Source organism: Pongo abelii, chromosome 3, assembly GCF_028885655.2.
Source record: "Pongo abelii isolate AG06213 chromosome 3, NHGRI_mPonAbe1-v2.0_pri, whole genome shotgun sequence".
NCBI classification, from domain to species: Eukaryota; Metazoa; Chordata; class Mammalia; order Primates; family Hominidae; genus Pongo; species Pongo abelii.
This window is the reverse complement of record NC_071988.2, coordinates 153002967-153021476: the sequence shown is the minus strand read 5'-3', so window position 1 is coordinate 153021476 and position 18510 is coordinate 153002967. Positions and strand designations below refer to the sequence as shown.

Sequence of the window (18510 nt, the reverse complement as noted above, 5' to 3'; positions counted from 1 at the left end):
GGTGAAGCTGCAGACCTTTGCCGTGAGTGTCACAGTTCATAAAAGTTCATAAAAGTGGCGCGTCCAGAGTTGTTAATTCCTCCCGTCCGGGGTTGTTTGTCCCTCCCCGTGGGTTTGTAGTCTTGCTGGCCTCAGGAGTGAAACTGCAGACCCTGGCTGTGAGTGTTACAGCTCATAATAGCGGGGCAGACCCAAAGAGTGAGCAGCAGCAAGATTTATTGCGAAGAGTGAAAGAACAACGCTTCCACAGCATTGAAAGGGACCCAAGTGTGTTGCCACCGCTTGCTTCCGTGTCCTGCTTCCCTTATCTGGCCCCACCCACATCCTGCTGATTGTCCGTGTTACAGAGAGCTGACTGGTCCATTTTACAGAGAGCTGATTGGTCAGTTTTGACAGAGTGCTGACTGGCGTGTTTACAAACCTCTAGCTAGACACAGAGTGCTGATTGGTGCGTTTACAATCCTTTAGCTAGACAGACAAGTTCTCCAAGTCGCCACCCCACCCAGCCGGCTTCACCTCTCAATGGCACTCCCTGCTCGACTTTGCGGCACCTAGCCCGGGGCACTCCAGCAGCCCAGAGGGATCTACTCCCCTGAGCAGGTGCTGGCTGGCTGCGCCCCGAGTCGGGGGCCAGCTGAGCCTGCGCCCACCAGGAACCCGCACTGGCGGGAGCGCCACCTGCGCAGCCACGGCTCCCGCCCGCGCCTCCTTCTCCACACCTCCCCGCCAGCAGAGAGAGCCGGTGGCTCAGGCCTCTGCTAGCCCTAGAGAGGGGCCCCCACAGCGCAGCGGTGGGCTGAAGTGCTCCTCCAGCGCGGCCAGAGCGGACGCCGAGGCCGAGGAGGAGCAGAGAGCGAGCAAGGGCTGCTGGCACGTTGTCACCTCTCAGAAGTATCTCGATGACATGAATGATAAAAAGCGAGTAAGTTTGATTTAATAAAAATATATGGGACATTGCACCATGACATTGGGAAATAGATGGCATTTTCAGAAACATTTTGATGACTTAATGAAAAGTGAACATGATCTAGCCTCAAAAAATAAATAAAAGGAACAGTGCTATATATGCCATTTTTATCACAGTACAATTAAATTAGAATCAATTACATATAGCTTGAAAAGTATATGAACATAAACATACATCGAAAACACATTTTAAGCAACTGATTACTTTAAAAATCTTACTGTATAGAATAGAAATATCTTGGCCTGTTAAGGATACACACATGTATGTATGTGTTTATATACATGTGTATATATGTGTATGTGTGTATGTATATGTGTATGTATATATGTGTGTGCGTATATATGTGTTCATCTATATGATTATAAAATACATAGCTCAGCCAAAACAGTACTAAAGGAGCATTTAGAGGAGCACTTATATTTGAAATGATATAAAGGAAAATTAGAGTGGTTCACACTAAATGAGCCAAATATTTAACAGGAAGTTGGAAAGAACAGTATAATAAAACCAAAAATAATACAATAACGAAAATAATAAAAATTAGAGCTGAAAATCATGCCAGAATAATTTTATATGAGAAGAGCAAGCAAGTTAAAACAGTGGTTCCTAAAAGATGAATTAACTATACAAATATTTGTCAATATTAAGAAAAAGATACATTTGTGTGTATGTATTTATATATATTATTTAATATATTTTATTAATATAGCTATGTAGACATATTTTATTAGTTTTTATTTAAAAATATAATTTCAAATATAAATGCTCCTTTAAGTACTGTTTTGGCTGAGCTATACATTTTATACACATATAGACACACATACATATGTGTTTGTGTATATATGGCTTAATAAACAATATTAGATATTGTAAAAGAATATAGACATAGAGTCTGAAGATACTAAATAATAAGATGTAATATTTGTAAAAACTTTTATTTTGATAAGCTTGATATTTTGGAGTAAATAATACATATACATATTTAACTTATGTCATTTATCTCTCTATACATACATACAAAATATTTATTACCTACTCAAACTGCAAAAGAAATAAAGAACCTGACATGAACATGTCCTTAAATGTAAATTAAAATGTTTTTACTAAAATAAAAATAGGCTAAGGCACTTATGATACTGTTTCAGATAAATCCAAACACTAATCTTATATAAATAATTACACTGGCCGGCAGATTAACAATAGGAAAAACCACCAACACATTTTATATTTTGATAACAAAACAAGCCAGGTACAGTATGAGGAAAGAAAATCACAGGTTAATCTCATTCACAAGTATAGATTCTAGAAATCTAAAAAAAATACTAGCAAGTTGAGTACAGAAACACAAAAAAGAGATAATATATCATTTTCACATTGTGTCTGCACAAAGTAAAATTGGTTTAGTAAAGATTTTGAATGTTGTCATTACAAAGAAAAGATACATTTTAAAAGTGATGGATATGGTGATCACCCTAATTTAATCATTATATAATATATACATACATTGAAATATCACATTGTACCTGATAAATATGTACAATTATTGTGTCAATTAGTCTTAAAATTAAATAAATATCTAAAAAAGAAGAAGAGCATGGAGTCTACAGGAGTAAAAGTGTTCCACTCCTGCCCCTAAAGAAGATTATAAATACCTGGAAATACACCATTTTGATATTGCTGAAGGAAAAATTCATTTCCACATTCTGCCCAAAACTTATTGTGAAAACCACTGTCAGGCAAATAAGTCACACTTATTTTGCTAAATTCATTACCCACCATCCTCAACAAGATCCTTCAGCTATTTAAGCTGGGATACTTCCTCTGGAAGTATTTAACATCCAAACTACACGTATTAATCATTCACCAGAAGAATACCCTAGGTATTTGTTCTGACTTCAGTGTTGCCCTAACTTGATTCATTGGAATACCTCTTTTAAGATCAACTAAATACAGCTTTCATCTTGTACTATTATTAATAATGAAGGGTGTCCAGGTTCTTGGCGTCTTGAACAAAGACTTGGACAAAACGCACAAACAAAGCGAGGAAGGAATGAAGAGTTTTATTGAAAATGAAAGTACACTCCACAATGTGCGAGTGGGCCTGAACATAGGGGTTCAAAGGTCCCGTTACAGAATTTTTGGGAGTTTTAATACCTCCTAGAGGATTCCGTTGGTTACTTTGGGTACACCCTATGTAAATGGAGAGGATGAAGTAAATTTACAAAGTTATTTACGGTGTACGCCCTATGGAGAGGATATTTCCTGTTACAGCTGAAGTGTGAATTGGCCTCATGTCCCCTGCCCCCAGAACCTATTTTACCGCCTCACTATTATCTTATTTAATTCATATGTTAAATAAATTCATTTTACTATCATTATTTTATGCAATAATTATGTTGATGATATATTGAAGTATTACGTATTCCTCTTGTACTGCAATTTAAAACAAACATTTTAAATTATCATTTAAACACAGTGCCTAGATAACACCTATAATCATGCATATAGTCAATGGAATGCATACTACTTTCTATCACGGCTGTGCTGCACTTTACTTACTATTACTTTGTGTTCCCTTGGCTGTGACCCAGATCTCATCTCTTTTCCACACACTCACCGTTAAATACCCCTGTGTGCCCCAAGATACGACACTGTGCTCAGCATATTCACTTATTGCGGCAAAATCCCTTTGAAATACACACATTTTATGCCCTAGCCTCAAAAGGTGTTCTTTTATGATACCTCTTAATTTTCTTATACTCCACCATTCATAGGATTACGTGATAGGATTTGTATCTTTTAAATTTTCTCTACTTCTCTTTCAATTAAGCGCAGCTTTCATGGAGAAAACAAAACCTCCACCACATTGATATTTATATTTTCACTTACACAATTACCTTTCTCTTTCTAGTATGTACTCATACATTAAAGGTTTTTGTGTCTGACGTACTTTATTTGTTGACTGACCATTTGCTGACAGCATCCTTGAGAAGTTCAACATCAAGTTTAAAAAATAAATGCTTTTTCTCTCAAATGGGCTCAGCCGCTTACTGCCAAACTTACACTATAAATTTTGTCAAAACAAGATACTGACAAACTTTCTCTTTTTTTTGAGACAGAGTCTCACTCTGTCTCCCAGGCTGGAGTGCAGTGGCCTGATCTCGGCTCACTGCAAGCTCCACCTCCCGGGTTCACGCCGTTCTCCTGCCTCAGCCTCCCTAGTAGCTGGGACTATAGGTGCCTGCCACCACGCCTGGCTAATTTTTATATATTTATTAGAGACAAGGTTTCACCATGTTGAGCAGGCTGGTCTTGAACTTCTGACCTCAGGTGATCCACCCGCCCTGCCTCCCAAAGTGCTGGGATTACAAGCGTGAGCCACCATGCCCAGCCCGATACTGATGAACTTTCCATTGGAAACTGATGTAAGTACGGTCATTCACAATCATTAGATGTCTTTTTGTAGTAATTCTTCAGTCGTAGGACGTATGCAAGCATTATCAGTCTCCCTACTGTCAGATGATATGTTATAATGAAAACAAGTCTCAGAATAAATTCTGCTGTGCTGGGAAATGTTATTGTCATTTAGGCAAAAAAATATATATATAAAACGATTCTAGAGGCTCAATGAATTCCAAGTGTTGTGTCTTCCCCAAATCTTCAAGATTCATATGAGTCACAAGTAACAATACTCTAGCAGCAAAATTTGATGAACCTTCTAATCAGTGTCAGCGCATAACCCATAGGAATTACAGGCATAAGGACCTATTTACGTGGGATCCTTTGTTTTCTCTACTTTGCATAATCATGGAAGTGACTTCCCAATACTTTTACTGATTCACATCTTAATTATTACTCATCCTAGAAGTGAAAAATATTTACAAATGTCCATTATACTATTTAATAAATCCTTGGTATAGATGGCAGTAAGTGTAGCTAAAGTATTTTGATAATCATAGCTTGAGGGTAAATTTTTAATTTTAGTTTTGAATTATTAAATAACCACACAGAAAGAGTGTATATCAGATTATGTGAAGCCAAATGTTAACTAAAAGAGAAACATGAGACCCAAGGACTAAGGCTTCAATGGATAGACTGATTATAATGCTGGCTACTAATGTTAGTGGAAATGTAACTGTGCTGGCATTTTTTTTTTTAATGACTGTTCTTGTTTATTAGGGCCAAGATTTTGAGTGGACTGTGCTAATCCTATTATTTTCTCATAAGTAAGGTTGCCATATAATTCACAAAATTAACCTGGGCATTTTTGAAAGGGAAGGGGGATAATAACTGGATAGTTTCTGGGGACAGCATGTTTAGTACTACCTCAAACAACCTAGAACAGGTAGTCATCCTACTAATTTTAGAGAATATGGAGTTTTGCAGAACATATTCTGAGTTATGGAAGATTTTGTGCAAGCTATCACCAACATACCAACAATCTGTGCTACTATGGCAAAGTCTGCTCATTGACCATAAAAATCTGTTTCTTCTCCCTGGGAAGACAACTGAGCCAAATTTGTTAGAATTCTTTACATTTAGCTGTGATAATATGACTGAATTCAGGTCAATGGAAGGAGAACAAAAATAATGCATCCTTCTTCTAGGCCTGTCCTTTTCCTCCTCTGGTTGATTCTGGCAACAGAATAATCACGCTGGTGGTCTGGACTAGCCTTACAATTGAAGATGGCAGAGTGGTCCTCAGCATGGGTCCCTGAATGACTGTGGAAAATATGCTGTCATCCCCTCACCAATTACCCTGGACTGTTAGATGATCTACTCTTCTATTATGTTGAACCACTATGTACTTGAGTCTATGAGTTGTGGTAGCCCAGCATTGCCTAATTTATTGTAATACCTTTTGGATCTTTACAATCTGCCTGTATTTATGGTTTTATTTGCCAAAGTCTGGGGACATTCGGTTTTAGTTTTTCATTTTATTGTGTCTCTTTATATATCTTTATTATTACTATTATTATATTCTTTGTATATGAAAAAACACTCTGCTAATTTTACTGAGATTTCTTTTATTACTAGTTGTTAATAAGCAGTATATGTGGGCTATTGAGTCACCCCATTATAGTTAGCATGCTATAATGAAAGCAAGTAATTTGAATTCTGTGTAATGCTTACCTCACAACGTGTCAAAGGTAAGAGTTGCTAAATTCCACAAACCTGGATAGTTTTACCCCTAAGAGTTCAAACAGTGGAACAGTGAGTAAGTAGTATTCGTAAAGTTGTGGACATTTTTGGTAGGCTAGTAAGAGAAAGTTTCGTTGATGAACTGATATTTGAGCAGATATTTGAATGATATGAAATAACAAGCTATGAAAAGCTGGCACAAAGAATTTTACATGACTCTGTTAATACCACTAAACTCAATGACTTGCAGGAAGCGAAGAACACTCAGGGAACAGATCCAATCCTCAAGATTTAAAGTTGTGGGAGTAGCAAAATGCTATCAGCTACATTGTTTGAGAGAAAAAAAAAAAAACAGCATTTTATTGGTATTTCATTTAAACACTGTTATATACAAGTGTTTCTATTACTTCTTCTTATCTGCAGTAATACATCTTTATAAGTATAATTGAAAAAAGTGCCACTATCCATATATTCCCTGCCTAGTTAATGACTCTAATACTAATTGAAAAGCTTCTGCAGTGTCATAATTCCATCAATAAATCTATGTATTTATAGCGATACTATCAGCAAAGTATCTCATTGTTTTGACCTGGTGCCCTTTTAGAACAGGCAATAAATGAGGGGAGGAATAATAATTTCAAGAGCAAACCTTCCTGTTTCTCATGCATACATATTTTTCAGACCCAAGAAAACATTAGCTCTTTAAACCTTTTCCTTTAACTTTTGGAAAACTAGATATTTATTGTTCTTAATTTATATGGTATTTCTTACCGTGTTGTAAGATCATCTGTAAATAGTCCATGTCACCATTTTGTTTTCCTTTGGGTCATGGGCCTTCTGTTATACGATATGATTTTAATAACATTTGGAAGATTTTAAAAAAATAATCCTTAATAGAAAACATAGCAATTGCTAGTCTGAAGCACTTTCTCGTATTCACCTCATCCAGCTATACTAATATGATTGTCATAGTTTCTAACCAGTTTTCAACATTTAACTACAAATACAAGTAGGGCAGAGAGTTCATGTGTGAAAACTTGGTAGTTTTATTCTGACATTTAAACTGTTTTTACTTTTAGATAGAACACATAGCTTTCTCGCACAGTGAGGCAAGTGTTGCACAGAATTTATAGAATTCACATTTGAAGCTCAATCTCCTGTTATTGCCAAATACAGGATAGAATTAATAACCATATCTAGTTTTCAAATATGTATCTTGGTGTCCACGAGTGTGCTATACAATGCTGATAAAATAGTTATCAAAACTGATATGTAACCCCTGTTCTCATGGAAACTTGGCAAGAAACAAATGCAAAGGAAGCCAGTCATTGGATAATTAATTATACAAAAATCATTTAGTAACAATTGTGTTTAAGTAATTAGTTTGTGAGGATAAAACAGACAAAACAAAACAGAAATTTGTAAGAAAAAGTAAATCTTAACCTAGCCCAGAATATAACACAATATGTCCTTGGGGAAATAATTGTGTGTTGAGACCTGATAGATGAATGAGTGCCAGTAGGAAAATGTGGTGGGCACGGAGAGGTAGCATTTTAGTAAAGACAGAGCATGGTCTATGACGATAAATTGGGAGCATGCTTGATGTTTGAAAAATGGAGACAAGGCTGATATCTCTGGAGCTTAATGAGTGAAAGGGAGATTGGCAGAAAATTGAGCTGAAGTCAGAGTCAATGAACGGATCCTACAGAGCTTCTAAGAGAGTGAAGGATGAAGATTTTATTCTACCTGCAATGGAAAGGAGCTTACGGTGTTTAAATATGATTTGACATAATCAGCCTTGGTACTGAAGATGATTGCACTGCTGATGGAAAAGAGTTTAGACTAGGACAATAATATTGGGTATATTGGTTGTAATGGAAGGCATTAGAAACACATAATAGGTCAGACAGAAAGCCAACTATAGTTTCCATGGATTTAGCCCAGTATGGTGAATTAGAGCTATGTTTTGTAGTTAAAACCACTAAGATTCTGAGTAAGGAGGAGGAGATGCTGCTGTTAAGTATAAAGGTGCTGGTAAACTGACAGAGGGGAACAGGGTATGAGAATTACTCCTACTCCTCTGCCTAAAATTCGATCATGGGTTTCCATTGCCAAGACAATGAAGATTGATGCTAGTGGCTAAAAGAATAAGTGCTCTGGCCAGGCGCGGTGGCTCACGCCTGTAATTCCAGCACTTTGGGATTCCGAGGTGGGTGGATAACGAGGTCAGGAGTTTGAGACCAGCCTGATCAATATGGTGAAACCCCGTCACTACTAAAAATACAAAAATTAGCCAGGCATGGTGGCATGTGCCTGTAATCCCAGCTACTCAGGAGGCTGAGGCAGGAGAATTGCTTGGACCCCAGAGGCAGAGGTTGCAGTGAGCTGAGGTCATGCCACTGTACTCCAGCCTGAGCAACAGAGCTTGACTCTGTCTCAAAAAAAAAGTACTCTAATTTGGATTCCCTGTACTTTCAAATTGAGCTTTCTTAATTAGAATATATGCAGCCTAAATTCAGTCTAAAATACCTAACCTCCCTTGGTTTCTGGCTGTATAAATGGTTATAATAATTGTATGTGTTTCAGAGTGTTGGCACATATATGGATTAAAAACAATGTGAAAAAAATTTACATAATAACTGACTCTTCACAAGCATACAATAACAGTTAATTATGAAATTAAACTTCACTAATATGGCCTACTGATCCCTACTAAGGCTCTGGGCATCTCTGTTCATGTCTCCATGATTGCCCAGCGGCACTCTTTCCCTTACACCTGGCACTCCAGGGACACTAGCCACCTTTCATTTCTTCTTCTGGCATACTGTAATTGGTTCTGCCTCAGCTCCTGCTTGGCAGGATGCCAGGAGTTAATTATTTTCTGCTACTGCCTTCACCTAGTTAATATTTACTCATCCTTCAAGTCTCAGCTCAAATGTCAGATTCCTCAGAGGAGGCATCTTCTACCAGACTGCAAATTTGTGAAGGCATAGGAAACAATGCTTAGCAAACTGTTTCTCAGCAGCACCCAGTGCAATATTGACAACTTGACAAAGACTCCACAGGTATTTATTGGATGAGTTAATTGCTAATGATCAAATAAATAAATGGAAAAGAATCATGTTTCAAGACAAAGACTGAGTTTCAATGTGGATGCACTGACATTGAAAGATCTATGGACTATTTAAATGGAGATTTTATTTTTTTCTATCCTAAAATAATGTTTGCTGATGGAGAAAAAAGTAAGAAGAGGGCAAAGGATCCTAGACTTTCTCTGAGACTCTGGATACAAATGCTCCCCCACAAGATAGAGTTGTTTTAGTACTACTGAAGTATTAAGTACTAAGACAGAAACCTTTAAAAAGCAATAGTCAGAGAAAGAGAAAAATATTGGAGGTAATCACAATGAACTGGATGTTTCTCTATTAATAGATTTGAATCTTTGTTTATTGGGATGGTAAGGAATATCACCTTGTAAGTGAAAAGACATCATTTAATTCAGAGTAGTTCAGATTCAATTACCAAATAGAGGCTAAGAGTTTCAAATCTGTAAAAGTAATATTTTACATTGGGAAAGAGTTTGTGTTCATTTGCTATTTGACACACTTACAATATTTAATAGAATATGGTACATGAGGAGTTTCTCTTTGGAAATAATATTATGCATTCTTAGAAAAGCTCGTGCTTTATAAAATCAGATACTGAGATTAATAAGTACAAATAATGAGAAATAATAAGTAAAATTAATGGGAAAATAGAGGCATCCATGCAAAATCTATGCAATTTTTAAACCAGAGGATTTAATGAACAGTAAGAATGTAAACCAAAAGCTGTGTTAAATCTCTGTTGCTATCTGCACCCACTACCACCCAGGTCTTCTCTGTGGGATTCAAGGCAACCTGGAAGGAACAGATAACCACTCCACACTCACAGTGTACCTTTCTGGGGAGAAAATCCTAGTACAGGTGGTTGCTCTTATTTTTCTCAAAATTGAACTAACATGTTCACTGATGCCAGCGCAACAGCTAAATTGGTGAATAAATTTTCCTTCCTCTGCTGAAGTTCATAATTACATTATACTGATATCGTTCTATGTATTAGTTGCTTATGAACTAATTTTTATTATAGAAATGTGTTACAGGTGAACAGACTGCACAGAAAGATAGCTTCCAACAATTTATCAGGATGGGTCTCATAATATTTCAGTTTCTCATAAGATTTAAGGTTCCTTATTAAATAAATAATATTAGAGTCAAACAATATAGAAAGATGTGGCTATTATAAATAATATGGCACACATATATATGGACTAATACAGAAAGATGCCCCCAGCTGAAATGAGGGGGGGACACCAACCTTTTCTTAAAGTGAATATACATCAAATCATGACCAAAATGAAGTTTAAAAAAATTTTACTGCAGGAATAAATGTTTCAAAACTGAAAAATAATGTGTGGTCTGTGTGTGCATGTGTGTGTATGTTTGTGTGTATGTAAGTGTTGTGGAAATCTGAAATTGTTCCTTTAGTCCAACTTCTTTGCTTTTTCTAATTATAACAGGGGTGAGAGGTCTCATCGACTATCTGGGGAAAGAGGGAACACCTTCAGATTTCAGGGAACCATTAAATATGGACTTCTAAAATTCTCTCACCTATGTGCTTTTGCTCCTTCCTTTCCAGTTTTTTCCACTTACATTTCATTCTCACCAAGTATATTTGTGTTTCCCATTTGCAGCGACTTACATTCTCTCCCTGTCAAAGTAATCGAGTCCCCATGTTTGTATTGGCTGTATAACTAATATTTGGAACACAGAAGATCAGCCTCAGTCTTTAGTAAAAACTTATTACTTCTTGCTTTTCCTCAATCTCCTCTCTCATCATACAACTAGATTTCATTATATTCTCAATATACGTTTGTTCATTTTTGTTGTTGTTAATCTTTAATTCAGCAGCTACTATTTAAAAAATGAGAGGTGAACACCGTTTTTTGTAACTTTCCTAAAATTCAGTGGTCCATTTTGGAAAGGATCATCCCATCACATAAATGCATTATTTCTCAAAATAAGAAAACAAATCAGCTGTATCCCTGAGAATTCTTCTTACCTAAGCATGAGAGTAATGGAGTGTGTGCCCACGATGGGGAGAGAAGAAGGCAACACTGCCTTATCTTTAGAAGGCTTGCAAAATTTCCAAAGGAATATTGTAATTATTTTGCCTTGGGGAAAGACACTCATTTATTTAGTCAGTTAATTGGCAAGTTTTTATTTAGGGCCTAATGTATGGAAAGTATTATACTGAACGTACGAAAAGTATTGTGCTTTCCATAGATTCAATGATGAACAAACCTGACAATTTTTTTTTGAGACAGGTTCTGTTGCCCAGGCTGGAGTGCAGTGGAGTGATCTAGGCTCACTGTAGCCTCCACCTCCAAGGCTCAAGCAGTCCTCCCACTTCAGCCTCCCAAAGTGCTGGGACTACGGACATGAAACACCACACCCAGCCTGACAAAAACTTTGCCCTCAGAAAACTAATTTTATTGTAGGTATATAGTACTGAATTTATTTTATCTGTAATACATGTATCTTAAGTCACTTTGTATACATTAGATTAAAATAACCTTGTCTACATAAAAAAGATACTATTCAAGAAAGTATTTTAATTTATTAATATGTTCTCACAACAGTTTTAAACTTTTTATTTTGAAACAGTTTGGAACCGCAGAAAAGTTGCAAAAAGTCTAGGGAAAGTATTCTTCTTTATCCAGCTTCTTTTAATGTTAATATCTCCCATAACCACATAAGATTACTGAAAGAAGGAAGGTCAGCCTGGGCAACATAGTGAGAACCCCACTGACAAAAAATGAAATGTTAGCCAGACATGGTGGCACAAGCCTGCAGTCCCAGCTACTCAGGAGGCTGAGGTGGAAGGGTCACTTTGGCCTAGGAGGTAGAGGCTGCTTGAGCCATGATCACACCACTGCACTTTAGTCTATATGAAAGAGCAAAACCCTGATTCAAACAGACAAACAAACAAACAAACAAAAAAGAAGAAGAAGAAAGGTTACATTGAAAAAAATACTACTAATTAATCTACTGATTTTTCCTGCTGTTTCAAGACTTTGAAACTTTTGAATAGCATTGGCCAGCCATCAGCCATTTTCCCTGTAAACTGGGTTTTGTGTGATGTTTTCTCATGATGAAATTGATGTTTTTTTCTTTTTTGGGGGCAAGATTACCACAGAAGCCCTATTGTGCCTTTCTCAGTGAATCGTGTCAGGTGTTGTATGATGTCATCCTAATATCTTATTGCTGGTAATACTAACTTTGAGTACATTGATAAGGTGGTGCTTGTCAAGCTTCTCCACCATGAAGTTATGTTGTCTCTTTGTAATTAGTGTTTGATAATTTGAGATGTAAAGGGATATTTTGAGAGAATATAAGTATCTTCTTTTCCATGATACTTTTTGTCCAGTAATTTTAGCACATATTGGTCTTGTCAGCAGCAATTATTTTGAAGTTTATAGCTGATGTTTCCATTTTGAGGAATGATTTTTAGTCTGTTTTATTTATATATTTTTTTCTCTGGTTTTCTCTCAGTTGTTCCTATGTCCTGGTGAACCTGTAATTTTGAGATTGATTGCCAGACAATTGCCAGTGTCTGAATTATATGAATTTTGCTCAGAGAAAATTTAATATTTTTCTGAAAGAGTAATAGTATATGCAAATTTCCTTGACCCCACCAGACATTCAGCTGATTCAAGACTTAATTTTCAGTCCTTGTGATAAAATACTTATTTCTTTTTTCCTTCTTTCTCCTAGAGGTTGACCTTCATGCATTTCCACTAAGTACAGGGGTTATTTACTAAGTCTGTTCTCTTGGTTGAATGCTGATGTCTAATTTTTGCCTGTACTATAACTTTCAAACTGCCAAAGTCTCTGCTTGGGCTTTCAGTCTTCTAGGAACTTCTTTATGCTTGGAAATTTCCACCTCTCACTCCATGCATTTGAAACTTATGAATCAGCTATTTTCTTCATAAAAGATTGCACAGAGGCTACTGGGCTTCATTCTTTGCAGTTCCACTTTCCTTAATATTAACCCCTAATTCGTCACTTATTTAGTAGCTCTGAAAACAACATTTTATCTCCTGTGGCAAGTGAATCTGTTGTAAATTATACTCCACGGCTACCCACTATAACCCGGCAATCAGAATTATAGGACTCATATTCCAATGCTTTCCTTTGTTCAAGGAGCTTAATTCCTCACGTCCTCTCTGTGGCTTTCTGATTCTTCTACACCGCTGTTTTGTTTCATTTACCCAGCATTTCTTATTGTTATCAGTAGGCAGTTTAGTCTGATACTATCTTCTCCATTACAGCCAGCGGAAGAATGTTCAGCATCCCATTTTGGATCAGTCTTAGACTGGCAGTTAAGATATTATAGTATTTAACATTGTTTTTGTTATTAGTATTGTTATTAAATCTTTACATATTTGTGAATGTGCTTATGTGTATGTGTAAACTGCAGAGTAGAAATGGATGTTTTGTTAAACTTTATTGTTAGCTAATTTTTCTCAGACTGTAATTTCTATTGCTCTTAATTTCTAAGAGCAATAGAAAAAGTCATTTTGTAAATGCAAAAGTTACAGAGGTTGAATGGTACGTAAATTAATGTCAACATAAAATGAAAGTATTGACTTTAATCTTTATGTTTGAACACATTTTATTTTCTACTCGATTTGGATTGTGCCTTTATTTCAATCTTGATTTTGCATCCATCAGGGATTACATAGCTTATATCTAATTTAATTTAAATAACAATGTCAGTTATTATGAACAAAAACTATCATTTAAATCATTTTAAATAGCTATATTCATTACCAGAATATAGATGAGAAAATATATATATGTATTCATTATCAGAATATAGATGAGAATTCTAGATATAACTTGTAAACTATGTGAATTATCTATGAATAATTGGTCAATTGAAGAATAAAGGTTTATTATTGCAGCCATAATTAACTAAAATTATGAAACCAATGAATTTAACATTCAAAAAATGTGAGCAATTTAAAAGTAATGATATATATAGTAAAAAAATTGACCACTAGACAACTATTAAGAACAGCACAATGTCTAAATAAATTTAGGAAGAGAATGTTCTCATTTTAGCTTAATTAATGATAATAATCATTTATGTAATAAGGAAAGACAGAATAATAGATTAGAACTGTTTGGGGTAATAACATGCCAATTATCACTTAAAATAACCTTGAATTATTGGACATACAGTGATATTAGACCCTGAGTTTTTAAAGAAAAGATCATTTAATCAATAAAAAGTAGAGTATTAACTTTGTTTTCTCAAATTCCAAAATGATCAGAAATTCAAAATTACACATAAAATTTCAAAAGAAATTTTAATCTAGTTTTTAATAAAAAGATCTAATTTTTGAGTAAAAATGTTTTATTTTTGTATATTAGAAATTCATTATTTGATGTTGAATTTTAAATTTTGACTTGGCTTTGTTTGAACATTTATTTCTAATGCTTGAACATTTCATATTTGACTAAAATATGCAATTGTTTAAACTAAAAAAACATGAGTAACCCACCAGCAACATGGTAAAGCTATTAGATGGAGAATAATAACTGCTAACTCTCCACCAAACCCTCTTCTTTATTTTCAATCTTAATTATAATGCTATATGTACAACTATGGCACTTTTTCTTTTTTTTTTTTTTTTTTTGAGAGGGAGTCTCCCTCTGTCACCCAGGCTGGAGTGCAGTGGCGCGATCTTGGCTCACTGCAAGCTCCGCCTCTCGGGTTCACACCATTTTCCTGCCTCAGCCTCTGGAGTAGCTGGTACTACAGGCACCCGCCACCATACCCGGCTAATTTATTATATTTTTTTTTTTTTAGTAGAGACGGGGTTTCACCGTGTTACCCAGGATGGTCTCGATCTCCTGGCCCCGTGATCCGCCCGCCTCAGCCTCCCAAAGTGCTGGGATTACAGGCATGAGCCACCGCGCCCAGCCGAGCTATGGCACTTTCACTGTGCCATGCATGGGGCAAAGGCTTTATATCAGAAAAGACCACATTGCACCGTGTGATACTTTTAACTCAATAACGTTATTAAATAATCCATTGTATATACTTTTGCGCAGTGCTCTGTTAGGTGCTTGTTCACAAAATATTGCAAATCACCAAAAAAATTCCTCAACATCTGCATGTAAAATGTGCTACTTCCCTTGCAAATGCAAAAATCAACCATAGAACACTGCCAACTTTATTTGGCAAACATGCAAGAAAGACTGCGCACGTAGACCCACAGCTTTAGGATTGTATTATTTAATTTAGAAATTTAATTCTTAATATGAAATCTAGGCTGCTTCTCTGCTTATGTGGATCTCTGATTTCAACATTCAACAAAATGAAGGTAATAAAATGTGTTAAAATATTTGGATTATATTTTCATTTTTTAATTTGAAAGGAATGCTTTCAAGCATGTGCCAGATTTTTGGTATATCTTAGTAAAGACTTGAAACTCATGAACATATTGAAGAAATAATAGACTAGTTTTGATTAGATATTTTGTTTTTAATATATTCATTCCCAGTTACGAAAATGCATTTACTTAGAACTCATTATACTTTATCCCGAGAGTAAACAAAAAATAGATGAAGAGAAATAAGTATTACAGAAAAATAGAGGGTATGTTATAACGAAGTATATATTGCTACATATAATTAATTTCTTTGAACTATTAAAAGCAAACCTTTGATGCATGAGTTTATCACTACTGTTGGATTGGTGTCAAGGCAGAAATTCAACATGTATATTTCTAACCAGAATTATGGTTGACTCACCTAGTACAGGCAATTCTTTATTTTTTTAACTGCGAATAATCTTGGGAATAATGATGAATGGAAACTTTGGCCTGCCTTTAAATGACGATAAGATGAGGAACAACAAGAACAAAAAATGAACAAACAAAAAAACTTACTCTGGAAACCTAGTTCAGAGAACACAGAATTGTATCTGACATGACATTGCAGTATGTGTCTCATCCTTGAAATTGACCATTGGTGGAGTCTTTCACACCCTGCCAGTGAATCTGAACCATTTTGTAAAGAAGAACTTAAATCAGAAGTGAAAACAAGCATTAACATGTCAAAGTGTGAGCAAAATTAAAATGAATTTCAGCAGTCCAGTGCCCCATACACTACTCAGTGTTATTCATAATTTTGAAAGTCAATATGTTTTTTTAGTTTAGTTATTTTGCTGTTCCTACCTTCATATGTATCTGCTCTTTAAACAATAACAACAAATATTTTCAGTAATTTTTTGTAAGCCAAAGTGTTTATATTCCAGCTTTTATTTGTATCAGTATAGTCTCATGCATATTTATTTTATATCTTGAGTTGTAATCCAGTGCCACACTATTTATTTTGTTGCTTAATTTATTGTTCCAGGTCTGGTCATCAGGAGCTCTTTTAGCTTAACTTGTGTTTCCCTTTGATATGCTGTCATTCTATTGTTTGAGCACATCTTTACTTTATTTCCTCTGTCCTAAACCTAGGAAACAGCAATTCCTCTAAGGAGGTCTGGCTCCTCTAATTGGAGAATGGTATTTAGAAACCAAGATCTAAGTGCTAGGTGCATTCTTTGCTAGTAAGGTCACTGCTTCCTCAGCAGACAAATCTAGGAAATATATGCTCTATCCTAACATCTTAACTTTATATTATTTCTGTATCTGTCAATAAATCTGTATCTATATATATTTTAAGTTGAGAATATGCCTTTTTTATTTCTGTGACTCAAATTCAGGACAAAAGGGTTTATCCTAGACTTATCTTCTTGCATATCTGTAGCTTCTGTCTATTACAATAAGACACCTGGTTCCTACCATCCTACATTCATTTACTTACTTGTTCAATCCCACTTTAAGTGTAAAGAAGGTTCATGGCTATTAACTCATATTCTCTCCTGCCAAATGATAAATATATTCATAGTATGGTGTTTATATAGTACATTTTGTCTTTGGACTAGCATTTACAATCAAAACATTATTTTCCAAAGTTACCTAGGTCAGTTCCTTTGTTATCCCCATCCCCTTCAGAGAGGTTATTTCGTACAATAAAAATATAGTTTAATTAATTTGTCACAGTTGCCTTCCATCTTGAGATCTCTGGCATCCTGCTTGTTTTTTTTTTTTTCAATCTGTAAACTCTAGATTTTGACCAATTCTTAGAAGCACGTATCCATTAGTCTAATACTATATAGAACATTTCTATCACCCTCTAAGTTCCCCGTGCATCACTTTTGTAGTCAATCCCGTTCTCCAGTATCTGAAAACCACTGAATTCCATTCATACAGTTTTATCTTCCCAAAATGTTGTATGAATGGAATACAACATGTAGTCTTTGGGTCAGGCTTTTTTCACCTATAAAAATGTATTTCATATTCATCCATGTTGGTATATGTATAAGGAGCATATTTCATGTAATTATGGAAAAGTATTCTATTGAATGGGTATACCATGATGTGTTTATCTGCTATACTCTTGAAGAAAAGCCTGGTTGTTTCCAGTTTTGCCAAGAATAATTTTGAATACACTATTTTTAGAGCGGTTTTAAGCTACAAAATCATTTTACAGAAAGTACAGAGTTTCCATATACTCTCCTCTCTCCTACACTGCCAATTTGCTTCATATTAATATCCTGCATCAGTTTGGTAGATTTGATTACCAAATTACAAGTGATGAACCCATATTGATACATCATGGTTTACATTAGTTTACACACTTTGTGTTGTATAGTTCTATGAAATTTCACAAATGCGTAAAGTCAATAATCCACCTTTACAGTATCGTAGAGTATTTTCACTGCCCTAATAATGCCCTGTGGTACATTTATTCATCCTTTCCTATCATACCTAAACTCCTCTCAAACACTGATCTTTCTAGATCTTCAGAATGCAGTATTTTGCAGAATGTTATATAGTTGGAATCATACAATTTAGAGTCTTTCAGATTGGCTTCTTTTGCTCAGCAATATGTATTTGAGGTTCCTCTATGTCTTTTTACAGCTTCATAGCCCATTTCTTTTTATCACTAAAATATATTTTCATTGTGTGGAGGTACCACACTTTGTTTATTCATTCACCTTTGGAAGGGATCTTGATTGCATCTAATTTCTGGTGACTCTGAATAAATATTCTGTAAACATTTATGGGCAAGGTATTGTGTGGACATTAGTTTTCGACTCAGCATATATATCTAGGAGTGTAATTGCTGGATTGTATAGCAAGCCTTGGTTTAGTTTTGAAAGAAGTTGCTTACCTGTCTTCCATAGTGGCTGTACCGTTTGGCATTTCCATCAGCAATAAAAAACAATTCCTG

The 18510-nt window shown here is 35.4% G+C and overlaps 1 long non-coding RNA gene across 1 annotated transcript in view; it reads left to right on the top strand.

Moving 5' to 3' along the window:
- Positions 1-242: 242 nt before the first annotated feature.
- Positions 243-18510, top strand: part of LOC134761300 (uncharacterized) — a 42900-nt gene continuing 24632 nt past the window's right edge. Inside the window, exon 1 of the long non-coding RNA XR_010139781.1 lies at positions 243-922. This is a non-coding gene — a long non-coding RNA (uncharacterized LOC134761300). The remainder of the gene's footprint in view (positions 923-18510) is intronic.